The 27,819-nt window shown below is 44.0% G+C and overlaps 1 protein-coding gene across 12 annotated transcripts in view; it reads right to left on the minus strand.

Moving 5' to 3' along the window:
• FAM222B (family with sequence similarity 222 member B) overlaps nucleotides 1–27,819 on the minus strand; it is a 99,348-nt gene that overhangs the window by 16,022 nt on the left and 55,507 nt on the right. For 3 of the 12 annotated variants that reach the window (XM_054458719.2, XM_063656087.1, XM_054458722.2), the window contains exons 2-3: nucleotides 17,881–17,928; nucleotides 14,952–15,174 (exon numbers count right to left, since the gene is read on the minus strand). The exons of 3 other annotated variants lie outside the window; for them this stretch is intronic. The gene's annotated coding sequence lies outside the window, so the exon portion shown is untranslated. Of the gene's footprint in view, nucleotides 1–1,866; nucleotides 1,943–5,201; nucleotides 5,299–14,951; nucleotides 15,175–17,880; nucleotides 17,929–27,819 lie in introns of those variants that run through there. 6 more of the 12 variants (XM_054458723.2, XM_063656086.1, XM_054458724.2 and 3 more) reach the window with 3 other exon arrangements.

The raw sequence follows: 27,819 nt of genomic DNA on the forward strand, positions 1-27,819 counted from the left end.
ACATGAAAAACATGAATAGCCGCTACTATCTGGGGGCAATTTTTTGTCTTTATACTTTGGCATGTATATTATTTCTACCAATAATTTTAAAGGCCGGGTGCGGTGGCTCACGCCTGTAATCTCAGCACTTTGGGAGGCCAAGGTGGGCGGATCACAAGGTCAGGAGATCGAGACTATGCTGGCTAACACGGTGAAACCCCGTCTCTACTAAAAAATACAAAAAATTAGCCAGGCGTGGTGGCGGGCGCCTGTAGTCCCCGCTACTCAGGAGGCTGAGGCAGGAGAATGGCATGAACCCAGGAGGCGGAGCTTGCAGTGAGCCAAGATGGCGCCACTGTGCTCCAGCCTGGGCAACAGAGTGAGACTATGTCTCAAAATAATAATAATAATAATAATTTTAAAATAAGGGGAAAAAATCACTGATAAACCAAAAACCTCAACCTTAAGAAACGTTCACATATGTATAGCTGATACTCTGATGATGGGGATACAAAAACACCTTCACTCAGTGGTCTTGCAGATATTTTTTTCCCAGTATTTTTTGGAAAGAACCAATCTTTGTCTTTTTTTCTCCTTCTTCAGGGAAATTTATGAATCCAGAAGGAGCCAATGTTTGAATGATTACTGCAATCTCATATCTATTAAATCCTGATACCTGCAACCAAGAGATGAGTAGGAGATGTGGATCCTAAGAGGTGACCTGTAACATACTGCCCCTCAAACCACACCTTTGGATTTCAATAGTAAGAACAGAGAGAATTAAACCAGCTAGGGCTGCACGCGGTGGCTCACGTCTATAATCCCAGCACTTTGGGAGGCCAAGGTGGGCAGATCACAAGGTCAGGAGTTCGAGACCAGCCTGGCCAATATGGTGAAACCCCGTCTCTACTAAAAATAAAAAAATTAGCTGGGCGTGGCGGTGGGCGCCTGTAGTCCCAGCTACTCAGGAGGCTGAGGCAGGAGAATCACTTGAACTGGGGAGGCAGAGGCTGCAGTGAGCCGATATCGCACCACTCCACTCCAGCCTCGGCAACAGAGCGAGACTCTGTCTCAAAACAAAACAAAAGAAAAAACAGCTAAACTATGGCAAAGAGGCATTAATGAACTTATTGATAGCAAACAAAGAAGTAAAGATAAGAGGTGAATTCAGCAGACTCCGGAAAGTCAACTTTTAGTTTGGGCAGGAAGGAGTGAACCAGTAAGAAACAGAGCTTGAGGTCCTCCGTGATTACAGTCCCAAGAAGAAACTTCCACAAGTCTAGAATACTCTAGAGCTCTCACTGGCATGAAACGAACTGCTAAGATTACAGCCCATAATTTGTGACCCTTGCTTTAAGAATTCTGGGATCCAGGGCGGGTGCGGTGGCTCATGCCTGTAATCCCCAGCACTTTGGGAGGCCAAGGCGGGTGGATTACCTGAGGTCAGGAGTTCAGGACCAGACTGGCCAACGTGGTGAAACCCCGTCTCTACTAAAAAAATACAAAAAATTAGCCGGGCATGGTGGCGGGTGCCTGTAACCCCAGCTGCTCGATAGGCTGAGACAGAATTGCTTGAACCTGGGAGGTGGAGGTTGCAATGAGCTTAGATCACGTCGTTGCACTCCAGCCTGGGCAATAAGAGCGAAACTCTGTCTTTAAAAAAAAAAAAAAAAAAGAATTCTGGGATCCAACCAGGCACAGTGGCCCACACCTGTAATCCAAGCACTTTGGGAGGCCAAGGTGGGAGGATCACATTAGGTCAGGAGTTTGAGACCAGCCTGCCCAACATGGCAAAACCCTGTCTCTACAAAAAATACAAAATTAGCCAGGCATGGTGGCATGTGCTTGTAATCCCAGCTATTCAAGAGGCTGAGGCAGGAGAATTACCTGGGTCCAGAAGGCGGAGGTTGCAGTGAGCCGAGATCACGCCACTCCACTCCAGCCTGGGCAACATAGCAAGCCTCTGCGTCAAAAAAAAAAAAGAATTCTGGGATCCATTTGTCATCCTTTCCAGAAGTACTAAGAAAGTCCACAAGCCCCTTGACCAGTTTCACTGAGGTCAAGAATCAGATCCTGCTAGGGTAGAAAAGGTACAGAATGAGCTCAGACTGTGGCAAGGTCATGAGGGTTGTGATGAAACAAGAATGAAACAACCTCTCCCCACAACATATTCTAGAAAGCAGAGATGTCAGAATAAAGGAATCCTCCAGAGGCCCGAGGGCTGAGTGAAGGCGTTTTATTTAAAAGCTTCAAACTACCCACACCTTTTGATTACCATCTGGCTTTTTCTATTTTTCTTTTGTTTTCTTTTTTTTTCCTGGACAGAATTGACTGGGGTCTGACTTTTTCTTAAATGTGAATTCCAATATAATTGTACAGCTGGTATTTCCAGAATTAGATCCAGAAATCAGCACTAGCACTACTCTCTGAAAGTGTTTCAGAATTCAACTCTTAACTGCAGAAGAGAATCAAGTAGTAACCTGGAGCAGGCCAAATGAGTTACAGACATTACAGAGAAAGATTGATCACTTTGGCAGAGCCTCTCTGTGAGCTTTAGCTAGTTTTCCTAATGCCAGCTGGTATGCTACGTTAGCTACCCAAGGCAGGGGGACTACGGTATCACAGTGACCACAGAACTAAGCTTTTCCAACTCTCCTGGGGCACCTGAACAAGTGCTAGCATTTCCCAGACTACCTCTAATTAAGGAACAAACCTTTTTCCCTACTGGAAAATTCAAAAGTGCTTTCATCTCTGCTCCCTGTCCCCCACCAGAAGAGGTTTTATTAGAGTTCTGATGTCACACTCTCTGCTTTCCTGGGTGGCATCTGAAAAAGGACCACCTCTGCCTTCACGGTAGATTTGTGCCAGTAAGAAAACCTCAGCTTCAGGAATTCGCAACCAGCCTGGTCAACATGGTGAAACCCCGTCTCTACTAAAAATACAAAAATTAGCTAGGCATGGGGGCACATACCTGTAATCCCAGCTACTCAGGAGGCTGAGGCAAGAGAATCGCTTGAACCTGGGAGGTGGAGGGTGCAGTGAGCTGAGATGGCACCACTGCACTCCAGCCAGGGCCACAGGGCGAGACTCCGTCTCTAAATAAATAAATAAATAAATAAAACAAAACAAAACAAAACCCTCAGCTGTATTTTTTTATTTTTATTTTTTTGAGATGGAGTCTTGCTCTGTTGCCCAGGCTGGAGTGCAGTGGCACGATCTCAGGTCACTACAACCTCTGCCTCCTGGGTTCAAGCAATTCTCCTGCCTCAGCCTCCTGAGTAGCTGGGATTACAGGTGTGCACCACCATGCCCGACTAATTTTTGTATTTTTAGTACAAACAGGGTTTCACCATGTTGGCCAGGCTGGTCTCCAACTCCCCACCTCAAGCAATCCACCCACCTCGGCCTCCCAAAGTGCTGGGATTACAGACATGGGCCACACAGCCCAGCCTCATGTTTTTTGATGAGAAAAGGAGAAGATAAAGTACTGGCAAAGGCATTTTTCCTTGGGGAATGGGGGATAAAGTGATCTCTAGAGAGCTCACTTCCCAGCATAGCCTCGCCACTCACAATCTAGCATCTTTCAGTACTTCATTAGTTCTCTTCTGCCTTCCTTTCACTGCCTTCAAAAAACAAACAAACAAACAAAAAAAAAAACAGACAAAAAACAACTGCTCCCCTAGCCCCCAAAAACCCAGGGTGGCCAGTCCAGCTTCTGATTCATGCTGTGGCTCAAAAATGAAGTTTACACACTTGAATTAAAAAGTAAAACTGGAGGTTGTGCGTGGTGGCTCACGCCTGGAATCCCCAGCACTTCGGGAGGCTGAGGTGGATGGATCACTTGAGGTCAGGAGTTCATGACCAGCCTGGCCAACATGGTGAAGCTCCATCTCTACTAAAAATACAAAAATTAGCCGGGCATGGTGGCTCGAGACTATAGTCCCAGCTACTCAGGAGGCTGAAGCAGGAGAATCACTTGACCCCAGGAGGTGGAGGTTGCAGTGAGCCGAGATGGCACCACTACACTCCAGCCTGGGTGACAGAGCAAGACTCCATCTCCAAAAAAAAAACAAACAAACAAACAAAAAAAACAAACAAAACAAAAAGAGCCGGGCATGGTGGTGTGCACCTGTAATCCCAGCTACTTGGGAGGCTGAGGCACGATAATCGCTTGAACCCAGCAGGCAGAGGTTGCAGTAAGCCAAGATCATGCCACTGCACTCCAGCCTGGGCAATAAAGTGAGACTTTGTCTCCAAAAAAAAAAAAAAAAGCCAGGTGCAGTGGCTCACACGTGTAATCCCAGGAGGCTGAGGTGGGCGGATCACGAGGTCAGGAGATCAAGACCATCCTGGCTAACACGGTGAAACCCTGTCTCTACTAAAAATACAAAAACAAAAATTAGCTGGGCATGGTGGCAGGCGCCTATAGTCCCAGCTACTCGGGAGGCTGAGGCAGAAGAATGGTGTGAACCCGGGAAGCAGAGCTTGCAATGAGCCAAGATCACGCCACTGCACTCCAGCCTGGGCAGCAAAGTGAGACTCTGTCTCAAAAAAAAAAAAAAAAAAAAAAAAAAAAAAGTCATTGCCAATATCTGATTCTTCTCATCCATGAGCCAAAGGCTTACCTAAAAAAGACTACTTTTTTTTTTTTTTTGAGACAGGGTCTCACTCTGTCACTCAGGCTGGAGTGCAGTGGCACAAACACGGCTCACTGTAGCCTCAACTTCCCCGGCTCAAGCAATCCTCCTGCCTCAGCCTCCTGTGTAGCTGGGAGGGGCGTGCTACCACCTGGTTAATTTTTAAAAAATTTTTTGTAGAGATGGGGTCTCACTTTGTTGCCCAGGCTGCCGCTGAACTCCTGCTGAAGCAATCTTCTGGCCTCAAGTGGCCTCCCAAAGTGCTGAGATTACAGTTATGAGCCACGGTGCCAGCCAAAAGACTCCTTTTGATAATCAAGGGGAAAGTTTTATCCTACACTGCTCCCTATTCCATTACTCCTGGGTTCCAAGAAATGTAGCTTAAACCTAAGGGAGACAACAAAATGCTGCTCTGGGAAAAATAAGCAGCACCAAAGACTTCAAAAATTACAAGTTTATCAAATCAGACTGCAAAATCAGTCATCTTTATGGTCTGTTACAATGAAACAATCCATTCAACAGGTAATTTTGTTAGCCCAAATAACTAAGAATCCTCCAACTAGTACATTTCACTATATGACTGACCTGAATAATGTTTAGCCATTGCTCAAAGGCCTTTTTCTTCTCCATCTTTAACTCAATAGGGGACCGTAAAGTCACTTGCAATTGTGACCTCACAACTCTAGGCTAGAGGAAACAGCAAGGAAGAGAGATGGGTATTTACTCTAGACTTACTCTCCTGAAAATCTAGAAATATATCTGCTACAAACCATCTTCATGCTGCTGAACACATGTGGCTCAAGGCATTTGGAAACCTACTTCTAAACTACACCCTTAGAACCTGTCACAACAGGTCCTCTTCCCATCCTGTTTCGTGTCCCCACCCTGATTCCCCCAAAGGTACTATCGATACCACTGCTCTCTTTGGCAAGGATACTCTTTCGGGGATCTACTTATTATTACTTAACTCATCTCTGATCCAGAGTTTTCTCTTGAATTCTTTATTATTCAGGTACCAGGGAAGTATTCTCCCTGCATATTCTAACTTTTCAATTTGAGTGTGACCTTCCTAAGACCACAGCCTGTCTACTAATCATCCTTCCATGTTACAGAGTCAGGGGCAAGATTATTCATATAATAAATGTTTAATAACTTTTACTGGCTCACATTCCTGAAGGATAGCACATACTTTAATTCCAGGCTCCGGAAATTTGTGGTACATGGATAATACAAGTGTTAACAACTGTGTGTGTATGCGTGTGTGTACAGGTAACTTTACTAGGGGAGTGAGAGGAAAGAGGAGATAAAAATGCCTGGTACTTTTTTTTTCCTTCAGTTTTTTGAGACAGGGTCTCACTTAGGTGGTCCAGGCTGGAGTGTGGTGGCTTAATCTTGGCTCACTGTAGCCTTGACTTCCTGGGTTCAGGTGATCCTCCGACTTCAGCCTCCCGAGTAGCTGGGACTGCAGCCATGAGCTACCATGTCTGGCTAATTTTTTGTATTTTTAGTAGTGACAGGGTTTCATCATGTTGCCCAGGCTGGACTTTTTATTTTTTATTTCTTTCAAGCCTGGGCACTACTTCTGCACTGTATTGAAAAGTATTATTTGGCCTCTGTATTTTTGTTTTTTATTTTACTTTAAGTTCTGGGATACATGTGCAGAACATGCAGGTTTGTTACATAGGTATACATGTGCCATGGTAGTTTGCTGCACCTATCAACGTGTCATCTAGGTTTTAAGCCCCAAATGCATTAGTATTTGTCCTAAAGCTCTCCCTCCCCTTACCCTTCACCCACCGACAGGTCCCGGTATATGATGTTCCCCTATGTCCATGTGTTCTCATTGTTCAGCTCCCACTTATGAGTGAGAACATGCGGTGTTTGGTTTTCTGTTCCTGTGTTAGTTTGCCAGAATGACGGTTTCCAGCTTCGTTCATGTTCCTGCAAAGGACATGAACTCATTCTTTTTTATGGCTGCAGGCTTCTGTGTTTTAATGTTTTAATTCCTATTAAGTAAAAATGAGTGTTCTCCCCACCCCCGCTTTTTTTTTTTGAGACACGGCCTCCTTCTGTCACCAGACTGGAATATGGTGGTGTGATCTTGGTTCACTGAAACCTCCACCTCCTGGGCTCAGGCAATCCTTGCACCTCAGCCTCCTGAGTAGCTGGGACTACAGGCACGTCATCATGCCTAGCTAATTGTGTGTGTGTGTCTGTGTGTGTGTGTGTGTATATATATATATATATATATATATATATATATATATATATATATATTTTTTTTTTTTTGGTAGAAGTGGGGTTTTGCCATATTGCCCAGCCTGGTCTTGAACTCCGAACTCAAGTGATCCACCCACCTTAGCCTCCCAAAGTGCTGGGATTATAGGTGTGAACCACCTCACTAAGCCAATTTTTCATTACGTTATTTAATAGACTTGAGGTTTCAAAGCTCTATCAGGACTGGATCACTGTAACTTGAGCTGAACTACCTTAGAAAGGTAGAGTGACCACTGCATTTAATCACATTCATAACTGTAAGCAGAGCTGTCAGACTGAGTAGAATTTTGCTCATAATTACCTGGGTCTATGCTCAGCAAGGCGATGAAAACATCAAGAGACCAGAAGAATTCTGCCAAACACTTAAGGTAAAACTAGTACCAATCCTTCTCAAACTCTTCCCAAAAATCAAAGAAGACGAAATACTTCCAGATACACTTCCAAACTCATTTTATAATGTCAGCATTACCCTGATACCAAAGCGAGACAAGGACACTACAAGAAAATTACAGGTCAATATCCCTGATGAACAAATATGCAAAAATCCTCAACAAAATACTAACAAACCAAATTCAACAGCCCATTAAAAGAAGTATTCACCATGATCAAGTGAGATTTATCCCAGGAATACAAGGGTGGTTCAACATAAACAAATCTATAAATGTGATAAACCATACAAACAAAGTGAAGGACAAAAACCATATGATCATCACAACAGATGCAAAAAAGCATCTGACAGGCCGGGCGTGGTGGCTCAAGCCTGTAATCCCAGCACTTTGGGAGGCTGAGGCGGGCGGATCATGAGGTCAGGAGATCGTGACCATCCTGGCTAACATGGTGAAACCCCGTCTCTACTAAAAATACAAATTAGCCGGGCGTGGTGGCGGGCGCCTGTAGTCCCAGCTTCTCGGGAGGCTGAGGCAGGAGAATGGTGTGAACCCTGGAGGCGGAGCTTGCAGTGAGCCGAGATTGCGCCACTGCTCTCTGGCCTGGGCGACAGAGCGAGACTCCGTCTCAAAAAATAAAAAATAAATAAATAAATGAAGCATCTGACAAAATTCAACATACTTTCATGAGAAAAACTCAACAAATTGGGTATAAAAGAAATGTACCTCAATACATAAAGGCCATATACGACAAGACTTCAGCTAACATCATACTCAATGGTGGACAGCTGAATGCTTTTCCTCCAAGATCAGGAAAAAGACAAGGACCACTCTAGCCACTTTTGTTTTTTTTTTTTTGAGATGAAGTCTCGCTCTGTCGCCCAGGCTGGAGTGCAGTGATGCAATCTCAGCTCACTGCAACCTCTGCCTCCCGGGGTTCAAGCGATTCCCCTTCGTCAGCCCCCTGAGTAGCTGGGACTATAGGTGCACGCCACCATGTCCGGCTGATTTTTATATTTTTAGTAGAGACGGGGTTTCAACATACTGGCCAGGATGGTCTCGATCTCATGACCTCATGATCTACCCGCCTCGGCCCACTCCAGCCACTTTTATTCAACATAGTACTGTAAGTCCCAGAGAGAGCACTTAGGCAAGAAAAATAAATAAAAAGACATCTAAATCGGCAAAGGAGGTAAAATTTTCTCTGTTTGCAGATGACATGATCTTACATACAGAAAACCCTAAAGACTCCAAAAAACTATTAGAACTAATAAACAAATTCAATTAAGTAGTAGCATAAGGAAATCAATGTATAAAAATCAGCAGTGTTTCTATGTACTAAGAACAAACTATCCAAAAAAGAAATAAAGAAAACAATCTCACAATAACTACCAAAAAAAAAAGAAAAGGCTTGGGAATAAATTTATTCAAAGAGGTGAAAGACTCATACACTAATAAGTATAAAATATTGAAGAGGATGGGTGCAGTGGCTCATGACAGTAATTCCAGCACTTTGGGAGACTGATGTGGGCAGATCACCTGAGGTCAGTAGTTCAAGACCAGCCTGGCTAACATAGAGAAACTCCATCTCTACTAAATATATACAAATTAGGTGGTCGTGGTGGCAGGCACCTGTTAATACCAGCTACTCGGAAGGCTGTGGCAGGAGAATTGCCTGAACATGGGAGGCGGAGGTTGCAGTGAGCCGAGATCGCACCATTGGACTTCCAACCTGGATGACAAGAGTGAAACTCCGTCTCAAAAAAAAACCCAAAGAAACAAAAACAGAGTTAAGAGACAATCTACAGGGAGAGAGAAAATATTTGCAAACCATACATCCAATAAGGGGTTAATATCCAAAATACATAAAGAAATGACTCTTAACAGCAACAAAACAACCCAATTAAGAAATGGGAATAGAACTCAAAAGACACTGCTCCAAAGACATACAAATGGCCAATAGGTACGTGAAAAAATGCTCAACATTGGTAACTGTCAGAGAAATGCAAGTTAAAACCACAATGAAATTAGCTGGGCATGGTGGCTCACACCTGTAGTCCCAGCTACTCGGGAGACTGAGGTGGGGGGATCACCTGAGTTCACGGAGTCGACGCTGCAGTGTGCCATGATCATGCCGCTATACTCCAGCCTGGGTGATGGGAGTGAGACCTTGTCTCAAAAAACAAAAAACCAAAAACAAACAAAAATACCCCATATCAACTCACACCTGTCAGAACGGCTATTAAAAATATATATGTAAAAAAAATTGTTGGAGAGGATGTGGAGAAAAGGAACCTTTGTACACTGTTGGTGAGAATGTAAATTAGCACAGCTATTAGGAAAAACAGTATGGAGGTTTCTCATAAAACTGGAAACAGAACTACCATATGATCCAGCAATCCCACTACTGAGCATATATACAAGGAAATGAAATCAGCATGTTGAAAAGATACCTGCACTCCCATGTTCACTGCAGCATTATTCACAACAGCCAAGATACGGAATCAACCTAAGTGTCAGTCTATCAATGGATGAACAGATGAAATAAAATGTATATAAACACAATGAAAGACTATTCAGCCTTAGAAAGAAATCCTGCCATTTTAAGTAACATGAATGAACCTGCAGGACATTATGTTAAGTGAAATAAGTCTGACACGGAAAGACAAATACTGCATAATTTCACTAATATGTAGAATCTAAAAAAAGTCAGACTCAGAAGCAGAGAGATAATGGGCTGGAGAGGGGTGACTGGGGAGAAGGAAACAAAATTTTAGCTAAGCAAGAGAAACAAGTTCAAGAGATCTACTGTACAACATGGTGACTATAGTTAATAACAATGTTTTGTTTTCAGGCATGCCCCATTTCAGTCAACACTAGACTGCACATACAATGGCAGTCCCATAAGATCAAAATATCGAGGGGCCAGGCATGCTGGCTCACACTTGTAATTCCAGCACTTGGGAGCCTGAGATGGCAGGATCACTTGAGACCAGGAATTTGAGACCAGCCAGGACAACACAGAGACCCCATCTCTACAAAAAATAAATAATTAGCTGGGTGTGTTGGCCCATGCCTGTGGTCCCAGCTGCTCGGGAGGCTAAGGCAGGAGGATCACTTAGGCTCAGGAGCTCGAGGTTGCAGTGAGTTATGAATGCACCACTGCACTCCAGCCTGGGTGACACAGTGAGACCCTGTCTTAAAAAAATAAATAAATAAAATAAAATAAAATTTAGGGAAATAATCAAAGATGTGAAAAAAGATTTACAGGAAATTCTCTTCACTGCAGTGCTGTTCATAATTATTTAAAAACTGGAAATAATCTAAATGGATTATGGAATCTAAATAACTCCAAAAGCAGGAAAATGGTTACATAAATTTTGGGGTATTCATCTAATAACATTAGCATGAGCCTCCTAATATGTTAATATTGTTAAAGAATATCTAAAGACAAACAAAAATGCTTATAATATAAATGCTGGGTATGTAAATATGGTATAACAAGAATTTTTTAAAATTATATGCACACAAAAATTATGAAGTCACTTGTATTTGATCATCAAATGCATTACAACATTTTGTGGGGATAAATTCTCATTCTTGCTGGGCACAGTGACATATACCTGTAATCCCAGCTACTTGGGAGGCTGCAGTGGGAAGATCACTTGAGCCCAGGAGTTTGTGTCCACCCTGTGCAACTATCAAAACCCTGTCTCTTTAAAAAATAAACAAACTCGGCCGGGCGCGGTGGCTCACGGCTGTTAATCCCAGCACCTTGGGAGGCCGAGGCAGGCGGATCACAAGCTCAGGAGATCGAGACCATCCTGGCTAACACGGTGAAACCCCATTTCTACTAAAAAATACAAAAAATTAGCCGGGTGAGGCGGCGGGCGCTTGTAGTCCTAACTACTCGAGAGGCTGAGGCAGAAGAATGGTGTGAACCCGGAAGGCGGAGCTTGCAGTGAGCCAAGATCGTGCCACTGCACTCCAGCCTGGGTGACAGAGCGAGACCCTGTCTCAAAAAAAAAAAAAACTCATTCCTAGACTGTCTAGTTTAGGATAACACACAAATCAGTTTCTCCTAATTTGGATTACAGAAACATAAAATTGACAGAGCCAGGAAGTAACCCAGGAAAAAGATGCAGTGGCAAGGACAAGTCATTCTTGGAGAAGTTTTCAAAAGGGGAATATCCACGGGTAAATGTCAACTGAAGCTCAGATCACCTCAAGAAACCTGGGATTAACAAAAAGTTACTATATAGAAGTGGGTAAGAGAAGACTGGAAGCACACTGACTAAATTTGAATCCCAGCTCTTTGCATTTACCAGCTGTGTGACCTTGGGAACACAGTTTACCACCATTTATAAAATGTACCCCACCTTCATGAGATTTTTTTTTTTTTTTTTTTTTTTTTAAGACGAAGTCTCGCTCTGTCGCCCAGGCTGGAGTGCAGTGGCGAGATCTTGGCTCACCGCAACCTCCGCTTCCCGGGTGCAAGTGATTCTCCTGCTTCAGCCTCCCTAGTAGCTGGGATTACAGGCTCGCACCAGTGCATCCAGCTAATTTTTTGTATTTTTAGTAGAGACAGGGTTTCACCATGTTGGCCAGGCTGGTCTTGAACTCCTGGCCTCAAATGATCCACCTGCCTCAGCCTCCCAAACTGCTAGGATTATAGGCATGAGCCACTGCGCCCAGCCTTTTTTGAGGCAGAGTCTCACTATCCTACCCTGGCTGGAGTGCAGTGGCACAATCTCGGCTCACTGCAACCTCTTCCTCCTGGGTTCAAGCGATTCTTCTGCCTCAGGCTCCCAAGTAGCTGGGGTTACAGGCTCCTGCCACCATGCCTGGCTAATTTTTTGTATTTTTAGTAGAGATGGGGTTTCACCATGATGGCCAGGCTGATCTCGAACTCCTAACCTCAGGTGATCCACCCGCCTTGGCCTCCCAAAGTGCTGGGATTACAGGTGTGAGCCACCGCACCTGGCCGAGATTGTTTTGAAGATTAAATTTGGGTTTAACAGATTCCAGTGCTTAGGTGCCTGATACACAGTAAACATTATTTACATGTTGGCTCTTGTGGGGCGCAGTGGCTCACATCTGTAATCCCAGCTACTCAGGAGGCTGAGGTAGGAAGACTGCTTGAGGCCAGGAATTCAACAGCAGCCTGGGCAACGCAGTAAAATTCCATCTCTTTAAAAACTTTTAAAAAATTAGCCAAGTGTGGTGGCATAAACTGGTAGTCCCAACTACTTAGGAGGCTGAGAGGACAGAATTGCTGGAGCTCAGGAGCCTGAGCTTGCAGTGTGCCATAATGGCACCTGTGAATATCCACAGTACTCCAGCCTGGGCAACAACAGAGTAAGATCCCCTCTCTTTAAGAAAAAAAAAAAAAAAGGCAATAATAATTACTATTACTTTCCGCTGGGCGCGGTGGCTCACGCCTGTAATCCCAGCACTCTGGGAGGCCGAGGCAGGCGGATCCGGAGATTGAGACTATGCTGGCTAACACGATGAAACCCCGTCTCTACTAAAAATACAAAAAATTAGCCGGGCATGGTGGTGGGCACCTGTAGTCCCAGCTACTTGGGAGACTGAGGCAGGAGAATGGCGTGAACCCAGGAGGTGGAGGCTGCAGTGAGCCAATATCGCGCCACTGCACTCCAGCGTGGGCGACAGAGTGAAACTCTGTCTCAAAAAAAATAATAATAATAATAATTATCATTATTACTTTCCTATGAAACACAGGTCACAACAGAACCAAACCACCACTTCACATTTTATACTTCTTTATACCTTTTTTTTTTGGAGACTGAATCTTGGTCTGTCACCCAGCTGGAATGCAGTGGGACAATCTCGGCTCACTACAGCCTCCGCCTCCCAGGTTCAAGCAATTCTCCCGCCTCAGCCTCCCAAGTAGCTGAGATTACAGGCATGCGCCACCATGCCTGGCTAATTTTTTTTTTTTTTTTTTTTTTTTTGAGACAAAGTTTCGCTCTTGTAGCCCAGGCTGGAGTGTAATGACGCAATCTCGCAATCTCGGCTTATTGCAACTCCATCTCCCAGGTTCAAGCGATTCTCCTGCCTCAGCCTCCCGAGTAACTGGGACTACAGGTGCCTGCCACCACGCCCTGCTAATTTTTTTGTATTTTTAGTAGGACGGGGTTTCACCATGTTAGCCAGGATGGTCTCGATCTCCTCTCCGCCTGCCTTGGCCTCCCAAAGTGCTGGGATTACAGGTGTGAGGCACCACGCCCAGCTAATTTTTGTATTTTTAGTAGAGATGGGGTTTCACCTTGTTGGCCAGGATGGTCTCGATCTCCTCACCTTGTGATCTGTCCACCTCGGCCTCCCAAAGTGCTGGGATTACAGGTGTGAGCCACCACACCTGGCCATAGGTTTTTTAAGTGTGCATGTAATTACTGACTTCCTAATGAATTGGAGGAATCACCTCTCCTAGGCCAACACTTTGCAATGTAACTCATTCTTATGCTTTGGCTAGCCTAACACTTTGAAATCAATTCATAGTGAAAATCCTTTCAAAGTGAAGGATAAGACAGCAACTATAACCAAGGTAAGAATCTGCTGGGAAAATGACTATATATAGGCAAAGAAAAGCTTGAAGTGGTCAGACTTTTATTCGCCCAGGGGAGAGCTGTATTATTCACACAGAGTAAACTGTATCAAAATACAATACAACTAATGATGGAATAGTTACCTCTCATTCTCAAGCAATCCTAGCACAGAAAACCCTTCCCGTTGTATCCTCATTCTCTCCCTGAATGTGAGAAGTAAACCCTGACTTGAAGCCTACTCTCAACTCGTACCTTTCCTAAGTCAGTTTTCATGTCGACACTTGTGCTGTGACATCTCTTGGACGCTGGGCATCACACAGCCCGTGCAGGTCTCTAGCAGGAAGCATCTCCCTGCTCTCTATATTATTTTGAATTTTCTGGAGAAAAGGATTTCACATGTATACTTGGCCATGTATCCACTATGTATCCATTTGGTCTGACAACTTCTAACTAGTTCTCTGTGCACAAAGCCTTGTCCTACATTTCTAGTGAAGAGCTTCAGAAAGGACAGTAAATTCAGGGCAGGGAGAATTAAGTTTTACTTATAGCTAACACACTGCCCTTCACTGTATCTTTTTTTTTTTTTTTTTTGAGACGGAGTCTCACTCTGTCGCCCAGCCTGGAGTGCAGTGGCGCCATCTCAGCTCACGGCAACCTCCGCCTCCCGGGTTCACGCCATTCTCCTGCCTCAGCCTCCTGAGTAGTTGGGACTACAGGCGCCCGCAACCACGCCCGGCTAATTTTTTTGTATTTTTAGTAGAGACGGGGTTTCACCATGTTAGCCAGGATGGTCTCGATCTCCTGACCTCGTGATCCACCCTCCTCGGCCTCCCAAAGTGCTGGGATTACAGGCTCACGCCACCATGCCCAGCCCCCACTGTATCTTCTATTCTTCTGTTATCTAGGGCTAGTTTGCCAATCTTGCCAAGGCAGATTATAAGGTAATACAGAAAGACAAGTTTGATACATTAATGCATTCTATTCCCTTTAGGCCCTTCCTTCTCCTCCCCCAGCCTGAGAATGGACCATGAGGAATCCTGATATGTAATAACCTTTGTCAAAGGCTTCTATATAGCCTTAGTGAAAATCAAAGCACTTACACTGCTTGTCACTGAGACTCACTATAACTTGAAGATTTATGGTTCACGCTCCACATGTCCAAGGAATTAGCAGGTTTCTGAAGCTAAAGGGTCTCTGAAAGCTCAAGAGGCTGCTAAGCCTTAAAGGGGCCCAAGAATTAAAGCTTAAAGGAAGAGGTGGAGCACCCCCTTCCACACCTGGCCGACCACAACCAGCTAATGAAATTTGGAATGCTGGGTCAATCTACAGGAAGGAAAAACAGATATACAGTCCCTGTTAGAATAATACTTTCATAGCTAGAGTAAACACACAGATAAAAAAAAACATTCTGAAATTCACTTTAGGAAGCTTCCTCATTTCAGGAACTGTCTGCAAAACAAATAAAAAACTAATAAAGTAGTCTTTTTTTTTTTTTTGAGACGGAATTTCGCTCTTGTTGCTCAGGCTGGAGTGCAATGGCACGATCTTGGCTCACCGCAACCTCCGCCTCCTGGGTTCAAGCGATTCTCCTGCCTCAGCCTCCCGAGTGGCTAAGATTACAGGAATGTGCCACCACACCCAGCTAATTTTGAATTTTTAGTAGAGATGGGGTTTCTCCATGTTGGTCAGGCTAGTTTCGAACTCCCAACCTCAGGTGATCCGCCCGCCTCGGCCTCCCAAAGTGCTAGGATTACAGGCGTGAGCCACTGTACCAGCCTAAAGCAGTCCTTTAAACCTCTAAAGTGTTGAAAGTACCACAACTCACTCAATGATCAGAATTATTTGGCTCCCTTCTGTGGCCCTGAGAAATTCAAGTCATTCAGAATTGCTTTTTTGTTTGTTTTTGAGACAGGGTCTCACTCTGTCATCCAGGCTGGAGTATGGTGGTGCAATCATAGCTCACTGCAACCTCGAACTTCTAGGCTTAACGGATCTTCTTGCCTCAGCTTCCCGAGTAGCTGGGATTATAGGTGCACACCACTGCACGTGGCTAATTTTTTTGTTTTTTATAGAGACGGGTTTTTTGCCATGTTGCCCAGGCTGGTCTGGAACTCATGAGCTCAGGCAATCTGCCTGCCTTGGCCTCCCAAAGTGCTGGGATTACAGGCATGAGACACCGCGTCTGGCCTCAGTATTGCTATTTATCAAAGTGTGTGACTGCTTCTAACCTGTCAAATATGCATTTTATACCACATATTAAGTCCCACCAAACAGGTTCATTTAAGTCAACATTATTTTAGCATTGAGTTAATCGGGGGGTAAAAATCCAATAAATATACATGTAACTCTAAAGATGCCCAAATAATTGTAATTTGCCCTCTCTTTTAAAATTAATTTACTTTTGTTTTTTGAGTCGGAGTCTCACTCTGTCATCCAGCCTGGAGCGCAGTGATGCAATATCGGCTTACTACAACCACTGTCTCCCAGGTTCAAATGATTCTCCTGCCTCAGCCTCCCGAGTAGCTGGGATTACAGATGCCCGCCACCACACCCACCTAATTTTTGTATTTTTAGTTTAGTAGAGATGGAGTTTCACCATGTTAGCCAGGCTGGTCTTGAACTCCTGACTTCAGGTGATCTGCCTGCCTGCCTCAGCCTCCCAAAGTGCTGGGCTTACAGATGTAAGCCACAGAGCCCAGCCTTGCCTTTCTTTTATCTCAAAGATACCTCAAAAAAAAAAAAAAAAAAAAAAAAAAAAAAAAAAAGCTAACACCCCCTGACAAGTAATCTTATGGATAGTGGTAGAAAACAAAAGTTCAAAATTCTTCTATTACTGGTACACATCTTCTTCATTCTGTGTCCTTTTTTTTTTTTTTTGAGTTGGAGTCTTGCTCTGTCGCCCAGGCTGGAGTGTGCAGTGGCGGGATCTCAGCTCACTGCAACCTCTACTCCCGGGTTCAAGCAACTCTCTGTCTCAGCCTCGCGAGTAGCTGGGATTACAGGTGCCCACCACTACGCACAGCTAATTTTTTGTATTCTTAGTACGCATGGGGTTTCACCATCTTAGCCAGGCTGGTCTTGAACTCCTGAACTTGTGATCCACCTGCCTTGGCCCCCCAAATTCCTGGGGTTACAGGCGTGAGCCACCGTGCCTGGCCCACTGTCCTCTTTAATTTCTTTCTCTTTGGGACCTCCCTTACCAACTCAGTGTCCTTATCAACTTTTACCCAGTTCTATTAAGTCACTTCAATTGAATTAGAAATGGAAGCTACCCAAACAGAATGAGAAGAGTATTGGATGCAGTGATCACTCCCACCCAATTGCAATGAGCCCCAACAGGGCCTACTCTTGGTTTCTAAATACTGCATTTTCCATTGAAAGGAACCAAGGCTCCTTGGAGAATTGACTGAGGTGGAGAAAGTACTACATGAGTCTAATATATCTTATTGTGCAGGAAAGGAAGTGCTCAAAGAATAACAGTGAAATATCAAAGGACAAAGAAGCCACAAGATGCTTAGTTGGTGAGGGAAACCCCAGAGAGAGAAGTTTACACAGTAGAAATTAGAGAAGACAGTGAGTGGGTACACTGGGTAAAGCAGGCATGTTACCGGAATTCAACAGTTGTGAATTTCTCTTTTCTACCATTGCCTGTAAGGTGTTAGTTTGGGGAGTATCTATCTGTCAACCTATTGAAATAAAAGAATGGCAGATTATTTGGGCATCTTTATGATTAAACATATATTTATACAATTTTTTTTCTTGATTTACTGGCCAAATCAGGAATAATCTGAGCATCAAAATAAATAATAAAATAAAACAAGAAATCATTAGTTCATACTAATGTAAACAAACTAATACATTGAAAGGCTGAAAAGGAATGGAATATTTGTATAGTTTCTAAGCCCTGTCTCCTAAAAATACTAATTACAAAGGGAAAATGAGTAACTTTACTTTGGAAAAGCCTAGCAAACACCACCTTAATCAAGTGATCAAACATTATCAGTAATGATACAAATCAAAATTCTGTACCTTTTGAAATCATGCAATGAAGAACACAGCATCACTCCTGTGATATTCCTGTTGAAGATATGTTACCTAAATTAAACACGAGGAACCACCAGACAAGTCCAAATTGAGGGACTTTCTACAAAATAACTTAATAGCATCAAGGTTATGAACATCAAAGAAGGCCTGAAGAAACTGTTTCAGACTGGAGGAGACTAAGACAACATGAAAAATAAATGCAATGTGTGATTCTGACCTGGATCCTTTTTGCTATAAAGCATATAACTGGTATACTAATAAGCAACATTTGAAGAGGATCTGATAATTATATGGAAGTAATGTGTCAATGTTACTTTCCTGATTTTGACAGTTGTATTGTGGTAAAGTTGGAGAATGCCCCTTGTTTATAGGAAATACTAAAGTATTCAGGGATGATGGAGCATCAGGTCAGCAACACTCTCAAATGATTGAAAGAAAAAAAAATTATTTCTAGCATACTTACAACTGTTCTATATATTTCAAATTGTTTCAATTTTTTTTTTTTTTTTAGAGACGGAGTCTTGCTCTGTTGCCCAGGCTGGAGTGCAGCGGCGAGATCTTGAGTTACTGCAAGCTCCGCCTCCCAGGTTCACGCCATTCTCCTGCCTGAGCCTCCTGAGTAGCCGGCGTAGCTGGGACTACAGGTGCCCACCACCACGCCCAGCTAATTTTTTTTTTGTATTTTTAGTAGAGACGGGGTTTCACTGTGCTAGCCAGGATGGTCTCGATCTCCTGATGTCGTGATCCGCCCGCCTTGGCCTCCCAAAAGCTGGGATTACAGGTGTGAGCCACTGTGCCTGGACAAAGTTTTTTATTTTAAAAAATACAAGGTTGAAGTCTAGAAAGGGTTGGGTTGGAGATGAAAAAGAGGTGAGAGTGGTCTGTTAGCAACTATTCTCATTTATCTTAATGGAGAAGACATCTCTAAATTGGTGACTGTGCCACTGGGGTTCTTGCCATTTGGAATAGGTTTCCTGTATCTTTCTGCCTCATCAACTTCCAATTTCTTCTCAACAGTTTTTTGAATAACATTTTCTCCAGTGCCTATACTTCAAATTATCTCCCTACTTCCACTATGTTCTGGGAATGCTTCCACTGTGAGCATTCATGGACTCCCTTATTCTAAAGATAGAGAATGTCACCATTGGAAAGCAAAAAACAAAAAACAAAAAACAAAAAAACCCACCTATCCTGAGCCAGGTGCAGTGGCTCATGACTGCAATCCCAGCTCTTTGGGAGACTGAGTCAGGAGGATCACTTGAGCCCAGGAATTTTTTTTTTTTTTTTTTGAGACAGTCTAGGCTGGAATGCGATCTTTGCCTAGGCTGGAGTGTGATCTCGGCTCACTACAGCCTCCACTTTCTGGGTTCAAGTGATTCTCCTGCCTCAGTCTCCTGAGCAGCTGGGATTACAGGCACGTGTCACCACGCCCAGCTAATTTTTGTATTTTTAGTAGAGACTGGGTTTCACCATGTTGGCTAGGCTAGTCTCGAACTCCTGACCTCAGGTGATCTGCCTACCTCAGCCTTCCAAAGTGCTGGGATTAAAGGTGTGAACCACCCGTGCCTGGCCATGCCCAAGAATTTGAGACCACCCTGGATAGCAAAGTGAGACCATGTCTAAAAAAAAATTAGCCAGGTGTAGGCCAGGCGCAGTGGCTCACACCTGTAATCCCAGCACTTTGGGAGGCCAAGGCGGGCGGATCACAAGGTCAGGAGATCGAGACCATCCTGGCTAACACGGTGAAACCCCGTCTCTACTAAAAATACAAAAAAATTATCTGGGCGTGATGGCAGGCGCCTGTAGTCCTAGCTACTTAGGAGGCTGAGGCAGGAGAATGGCGTGAACCCAGGAGGCGGAGCTTGCTGTGAGCCGAGATCACACCACTGCACTCCAGCCTGGGCGACAGAGCAAGACTCTGTCTCAAAAAAAAAAAAAAAAAAAAAAAAAAAAATAGCCAGTTGTGGTGGTGTGTGCCTGCAGTCCCAGCTACTTGGGAGCTAAGGTGGGAGAATCGCTTAAACCCAAGAGTTTGAGGCTTCAGTGAGCTGTGATCGTGCCACTGCACTCCAGCCTGGGCGACAGAGCCAGACCCCGTCTCAAGAAAGAAGAAACAAACAAGTTGGGCGTAGTGGCTCACATCTGTAATCCTAGCACTTTGGGAGGGTGAGTCGGGTGGATCACCTGAGGTCAGGAGTTCAATACCACCCTGGGCAACATGGTGAAACCCCATCTCTACAAAAATACAAAAATGAGCCAGGTGTGGTGGCATGTGCCTTTAATCCCAGTTACTCGAGAGGCCAAGGCACGAGAACTGCTTGAACCCAGGAGGTGGAAGTTGCAGTGAGCCAACATCACATCATTTCACTCCAGCCTGGGTGACAGAGCGAGGCCCTATTTCAAAAAAAAAAAGAAAAGAAAGAAGAAACAAACAGAAAAAGAAATGTCTATCTTGAAGGAGGAGCTATTAATGATCCTCCCTTCTTCATACCTGACATTCACTACCATCTCTTTAACTGCCATGTTCACTTTTCTTTTTTTTATCTTTTTTTTTTTTTTTAAGATAGGGTCTCACTCTGTTGTCTAGGCTTCATTCAGTGCAGTAGTATGACCGCAATTGCAGCCTCGACCTCCTGGGCTCAATTGCTCCCACCTCAGTCTTCCCCAACCCCCACACCCCCACCCAACAGTTGGGACTACAAGCATGCACCACCACACCTGGCTAATTTTTAAGTTTTTTGTAGAGACAGGGTCTCACTATGTTGCCCAGGCTGGTCTTGAACTCTTGGGCTCAAGCAATCCTCCTGTCTTGACTTCCCAAAGTGCTGGGATTGCAGTTGTGAGCCACCATGCCCACCCCATGTTCACATTTTAAAAAGAGTTTCTCAAGGTCCTTCCTTCTAAACACACATCCAGAACCTCATCAAGTGTCATGCAAACTCTCTTATATTTTAAAAGAAAGCCTTCTTATATCTTCCAGAGTGTAACCGTTTTGACATTCTTTCCTCACATCATCCAAAAAGTTTCAAATGACATCATAAACTTTATCTCCAACTTCCTGAAAAGTACCCACTATAGCTAGCTTCTCCACTTTCACACCAACAGCAGCTGGCCAGCAGGGACTTGGTTATTCTATAGCAGAATGGTTTTCAGTAACAACCAATGAAAAGCTTTGTCGTACAAGGATGATGTTTATATACTCCCCCTTTCCTCCTCTTTCCTTGTTAGCGGGGCCTGTGAAGTTCTAGAGGTAGAACAAGTGTGTTATGACCCTTCTGCAAGCAGCCATCAACTTATCCCCCTACTTTAAACAAACATTAACAAAAAATAGGCTCTTAAAATGCACTGTCATATTCAACCAATTTTTTTTTTTTTTTTTTTTTTTGGAGACAGAGTTTCACTCTTGTTGCCCAGGCTGGAGTGCAATGGTGCGATATGGGCTCACTGCAACCTCCACCTCCTGGGTTCAAGCGATTCTCCTGCCTCAGCCTCCAAAGTAGCTAGGATTATAGCCATGCGCCACCACGCCTGGCTAATTTTTTTTGCATTTTTAGTAGAGACAGGGTTTCTCCATGTTGGTCAGGCTGGCCTCAAACTCCCGACCTCAGGTGATCTGCCTGCCTTGGCCTCCCAAAGTGTTAGGATTACAGGCGTAAGCCACAGCTCCCAGCTCAACCAAATTTTTATGCAGCCAAGCCCATGAAGATATCCAAGGAAACTGATACACCCTTAGATAGAGTACACAACAACAAAGGATACGAAGGCAGGCTACATCCAAAATGAAAACAGCAGCAAGTCACCTGCAAATCTAATAACAGCACCAGCTGGAATCTACTTTTCTTTTGCTTTTTTTTTTTTTTTTTTTTTTTTTTTTTTTTTTGAGACAGAGTCTTGCTCTGTCACCCAGGCTGGAGTGCAGTGGTGCGATCTCGGCTCACTGCAACTTCCATCTCCCGGGTTCAAGCAATTCTCCTGCCTCAAGCCTCCCAAGTAGCTAGGACTACAAACACGTGCCACCACGCCCGGCTAATTTTTTAATTTTTAGTAGAGACAGGGTGTTTCAACATGTTGGCCAGGTTGGTCTCAAACTCCTGACCTCAAATGATCTGCCCACCTCAGCCTCCAAAAGTGCTGGGATTACAGGCATGAGCCACAGTGCCCGGCCTGTCTTTTGCATTTTAAAGAGATAAGATTTTGCTTATACCCACATTTTAAGAAGTAACAAAAAAATCCAAATAAAATTAAAATTTTAAAAATATTTTGCTTATAAGTCCACTTTTCAGGGTAACCATCAAAGAACAATACTGACAAGAAAGTTTGAAGAAAGCAGAAGGGGACCTACGAGTCTTCTTCAAGAAAGGCAAACTACGTCCCTTGTTTCTATCCCTCTTTATCCATCTTATAAGGGTTACTTCCAAAAATATGTAACTTTCTATTAAAGTAACCTACTAGCTGGGCATGGTGGCTCATGCCTGTAATCCCAGCACTTCGGGAGGCTGAGGTGGGCGGATCACTTGAGATCAGGAGTTTGAGACCAGTCTGGCCAACATGGTAAAACCCCATCTCCACTAAAAATACAAAAATTAGCCAGGTGTGGTGGCACACGCCTGTAATCCCAGCTACTCGGGAGGCTGAGGCAGGAGAATCACGTGAACCAGGGAGGCCGAGGTTGCAGTGAGTCAAGATCACACCACTGCACTCCAGCCTGGGCAACAGAGTAAGACTCTGTTTCAAAAAAAAAAAAAACCCTAAAATTCCTATACAGCAAAAGAGACGTGTCCTCAGTCTCCTATTGATTTTCTTTTCTTTTTGAGACAGAGTCTTGCTCTGTTACCTACCCTGGAGTACAGTGATGGGATCTCATACCACGGCAACCTCTGCTTCAAGCAATTCTCCCACCTCCGCCTGCCAAGTAGATGGGATTACAGGCACATGTCACCGTGCCCGGTTAACTTTTGTATTTTTAGTACAGACAGGGTTTCGCCGTGTTGGGCAGACTGGTCTCGAACTCCTGACCTCAAGTGATCCTCCCGCTTCGGCCTCCCAAAGTGCTGAGATTACAGGTGTAAGCCACCGCACCCAGACTTCTTTTGTTTTTGAGACAGCATCTCATTCTGTTGCCCGGGCTGGAGCACAGTGATGCAATCACTGCAGCCTCGACTTCCCGGGCTCAGGTGATTCTCCCACCACAGCCTCCTAGGCATCTGGGACTACAGACATGTGCCACCACACCCAGCTAATTTTTAAAAATATTTTTTGTAGAGAAGGAGTTTCACTATGTTTCCCAGGCTGGTCTCAAACTCCTGGGTTTAAGCAATCCACCTCGTCTCCCCAAAATGCTGGGATTACAGGCACTGGATTACAGCCAATGTCCTACTGATTTTTAAAGTGTCCAAACCAAGTTTTCTTTTGCACTTAGAAGAGAATTTAAAATGCAATCAGAAAACCAGACTGTACCTTGCCAGTTACTATAATCTTAAAATTAGCATATATTGCTAGGAATGACATTTAGTTATATCTCAGTCTATTCTCCTATGATAAGCAACAGTGAACTCAAGGGTATGATCTCAGAATGTAAAAAGCCATTAAGACTGCTCCTAATAGATTATTTTAAAATATGATCCTACAAGTCTCTTCCAAGGAAGGACAGTATGTTTTAATTGTGAGATGGACTTTTCAATGCTTTGACTTCTTGTCTAAAAGAGGCCTAGAAAAAGAAATAACTGCAGTGGAGTGAGGGTGTGAAATGTGTCATAACAGTTATTAAAATCCATCAGGTTCATACTTCAGTCTTGGTTTAACTGCAGCCAAAAACTGACTTGCAAGTAATTATCATCACTATCTGCAATAAAAGTTAATTGGACATAATTGAACTAACACCCTAAGTGGAGGGAAGCTGTAACTGGCGAAGAGCCCATTCCTCCTGCTCCTTCAATCTGCAAATGAAACTGCTAATGATAATTTGTGGACAAACATGAAATTGCTCTCATGGTTTCCCCACTGCAAATCACTCAGCAATTCCAGTTAATACCCAGCATGTTGGGCCAGGAGAAAAATCATTAACTGGTGCTTCCTTTGATAAAGATGAATTTTAACAATAAACAAGCCCATTAAGGCTGAGAGTTACTGAGAATTGTTAAATTTCTCCTGGATGCCCTAAAGTAAAGCACTGTGGTCTGATCTCCACACCATGCTACTATGCACTAAACGCATCATGTGCCACCAGTGTGTAGTAGTAAGAAGAGACGCTATGCAAAGAAAGACAGAAGCTACTGTTATACTAACAATTTATCTTCTTTTAACAGAATCCTGGAAAAATCTTATTTTTCAATAGGCAAATGGCATTGTTGATCTACTTCAACAGCAAAGATTAAAAAAAAAAAAAAGTGGACCCAACACCTTTCAGAATAATTGTGAGGATTAAATGAGATGGTATTTGTAAAGTGGTTAGTACACTGCCTGTGCTTGATGGCAGTTGTAACTATTATTTGCTAATGTCAGACTTCTCTGAAAACCATGGGGAGACAGGGATAGGTTTTAAGGCAAGTAATATTATCAGATGTCTATTTAGAATAAATCTTCTGGAAGTGTGAAAGAAAAACGGGAGATGGTAGAAGCCAGTTAAGTGGCTATTGCTTTTTTTTTTTTTTTTTTTTTTCAGACAAAGATCTTGCTCTGTCATCCAGGCTAGAGTACAATGGTGCGATGTCAGCTCACTGCAACCTTCGCCTCCTGGGCTTCAGTGATTCTCTTGCCTCAGCCTCCCGAGTAGCTGGGATTACAGGCACAAGTCACCACACCCGGCTAATTTTTGTATTTTTAGTAGAGATGGGGTTTTGTTGTTGGCTGGTCTTGAACTCCTGGCCTCAACTGATCTGCCCACCTCAGCTTCCTAAAGTGCTGGGATTACAGACGTGAGCCACAGCGCCTGGCTGGCTATTGCGATTTTGAGGTGAGATGATGAAGATCTCAAATGAGGATGTCATAAAAGGGCTATCATATAAAGGAAGAAGATCTGTCTCTGAGCTCCAGAGATAAAAAATAAGTTAATAAAGTTTTTGAAGAAGGACAATTTTAAGTGAACATAAATAACAATTTGATCTTGTTCAACAGCAATAGAGAAATGCTGAAGCAAAAGCAATTATCATGCATCAGGAATTATGGAAAAGGGTTTTTTTCAGTAGCTAAGAATTTGGACTAGATGACCACTAGAATCAACTTTTAGAGTCTATGATTCCAAATCATTTTAAAAAGGTGGTTTTTGTAAGGTCATTAACAATATCTTACATTTGTAGGGAGTCTTACAATTTTCAAAGTGCTTTTTCACGATTCTCTCTCCATCTTCTCAAGATGCCCTTTGAGATAGTTTGGGTATGTATCATCAGCCCCATTTTCACATATAAAGATACTAGAAACTGGACAGCCATCATGGATCATGCCTGTAATCCCAGAAATTTAGGAGGCTGAGGCAGGAGGACTGCTTGAGCCCAAGAGCAAGACCAGCCTGGACAACATAGGGAGACCCCATCTCTAAAAAAAAAAAAAAAAAAATTAGCCAGGTGTGGTAGTGTGCACCTTTGGTCCCAGCTCCACAGGAGGCTGAGATGGGAAGATCACTTGAGCCCCGGGGTGGAGGCTGCAAGGAGCCATGATCGTGCCACTGCACTCCAGCCTGGGTGACAGTGAGACCCTGTCCCCCAGCCATACAAAAAGAGTGATAAATGCTATTAAAAAAATGTGAAAAATAAATAGGTCAGGCGCGGTGGTTCACACTGGTAATCTCGACACTCTGGGAGGCTGACGTGAGCAGACTGCAGGAGTCCACGAGTTTGAGACCAGCCTGGCAAGAGCAAAACCTACCAAAAATACAAACAATTAGCCAGGTGTGATGGCGTGCACCTACAATCTCACCTACTTGGAAGCTAAGGTGAGAGAATCACCTGAGCCCAGGAGGTTGAGGCTGCAGTGAGCCAAGATCATGCCACTGCACTCCAGCCCGGGCAACCAGAATAAGACCCTGTCTCAAAAATAATAATAATAACAAATTAAATAAATAAAGCAGTGTAAGGAAATAGAAAGTACTGGGTAGGGTAGTAATTTTAAACAGCATAGTCAGAGCAATCCTCACTAAGAAACTACAGTTTCTCCATGGTTTACCTGTTAGTTTCAGTGCAAGACAGCAGCACAGCTTTTAATTAGGTAATTTTTTAAAAAGCACTTAACCATAACTAAATACAGTTTTTGTTTTCTCATGTGAAGTTTAATACTTAGGCACTTGCACTTTTTTTTTTTTTTTTTTTTGAAATGTAGTCTTGCTCTGTCGCCCAAACTGGAGTGCAGTGGCGCGATCTCGGCTCACTGCAAGCTCCACCTCCTGGGTTCACGCTATTCTCCTGCCTCAGCCTCCTGAGTAGCGCCACTATGCCCAGCTAATTTTTTGTATTTTTAGTAGAGACAGGGTTTCATCGTGTTAGCCAGGACAGTCTCGATCTCCTGACCTCGTGATCCACTCGCCTTGGCCTCCCAAAGTGCTGGGATTACAGGCGTGAGCCACCGTGCCAGGCCACTTGCACCTTTAATAAAAAGCAATTTATCAACTTGTTTTAAGAATGGAATCCTGGGGTTTTTTGTTTTTTTTTTTTTTTTTTTAAGATGGAGTCTCACTCTGTTGCCAGGCTGGAGTGCAGTGGCACGATCTCGGCTCACTGCAACCTCCGCCTCCTGGGTTCAAGCAATTCTCCTGCCTCAGCCTCCCAAGTAGCTGGGACTACAGGTGCACACCACCCTGCCCAGCTAATTGTTGTATTTTTAGTAGAGATGGGGTTTCACCATGTTGATCAGGATAGTGTCGATCTCTTGACCTCATGATCCACCCACCTCAGCCTCCCAAAGTGCTGGGATTACAGGCGTGAGCCATCGCACCTGGCCTCTTGTTTTTGTAACACAGAAAAACTTTTTTTTTTTTTTTTTGAGACTGAGTCTCACTCTGTCGCCCAAGCTGGAGTGCAGTGGCGCGATCTCGGCTCACTGCAACCTCTGCCTCCCAGGTTCAAGCGATTGTCCTGCCTCAGCCTCCCGAGTAGCTGGGACTACAGGCGCCTGCCACCACGACCGGCTAATTTTTTTTTTTTTTTGTATTTTTAGTAGAGACCGGGTTTCACAGTGTTCGCCAGGATGGTCTCGATCTCCTGACCTCGTGATCCGCCTGCCTCGGCCTACCAAAGTGCTGGGATTACAGGTGTAAGCCACCGCGCCCGGCCGATTTCTTTTATTTTTAGTAGAGAGAGGGTTTCACCATGTTAGTCAGGATGGAAAAACTTTTTTTTTTTTTTTTTTTTCAGATGGAGTCTCGCTCTGTTGCCCAGGCTGGAGTGCAGTGGTGCAATCTCAGCTGCAACCTCCACCTCCCAGGTCCAAGCGATTATCCTGCCTCAGCCTCCCAAGTAGCTGGGACTACAGGCGCCCGCCACCACGCCCAGCTAATTTTTTGTATTTTTAGTAGAGACGGGGTTTCACCATATTAGCCAGGATGGTCTCGATCTCCTGACCTCGTAATCTGCCTGCCTCAGCCTCCAAAAGTGCTGGGATTACAGGCGTGAGCCACTGCGCCTGGCCAAAACTTTCTTTTTTTAAGAGACAGGACTCACTCTGTCATCCAGGCTTCAGTGCAGTTGCACCACTATAGCTCACTGCAGCCTCAAACTCCTAGGCTCAAGTGATTCTCCTGCCTCAATCTCCTGAGTAAACTGGGACTACAGATGATTGCCACCACACTTGGGTAATTATTTTATTTTTTGTAGAAACAAGATCTCGGTTGTTGCCCAGGCTGGTCTTGAATTCCTAGGCTCAGGAGGTCCTCTTGCCTTGGCCTCCCAAAGTTCTGGGATTATAGGTGTGAGTTACCACACCTGGCAAGAAAGGCTC

Source organism: Pongo pygmaeus, chromosome 19 (assembly GCF_028885625.2).
Source record: "Pongo pygmaeus isolate AG05252 chromosome 19, NHGRI_mPonPyg2-v2.0_pri, whole genome shotgun sequence".
Lineage (NCBI taxonomy): Eukaryota > Metazoa > Chordata > Mammalia > Primates > Hominidae > Pongo > Pongo pygmaeus.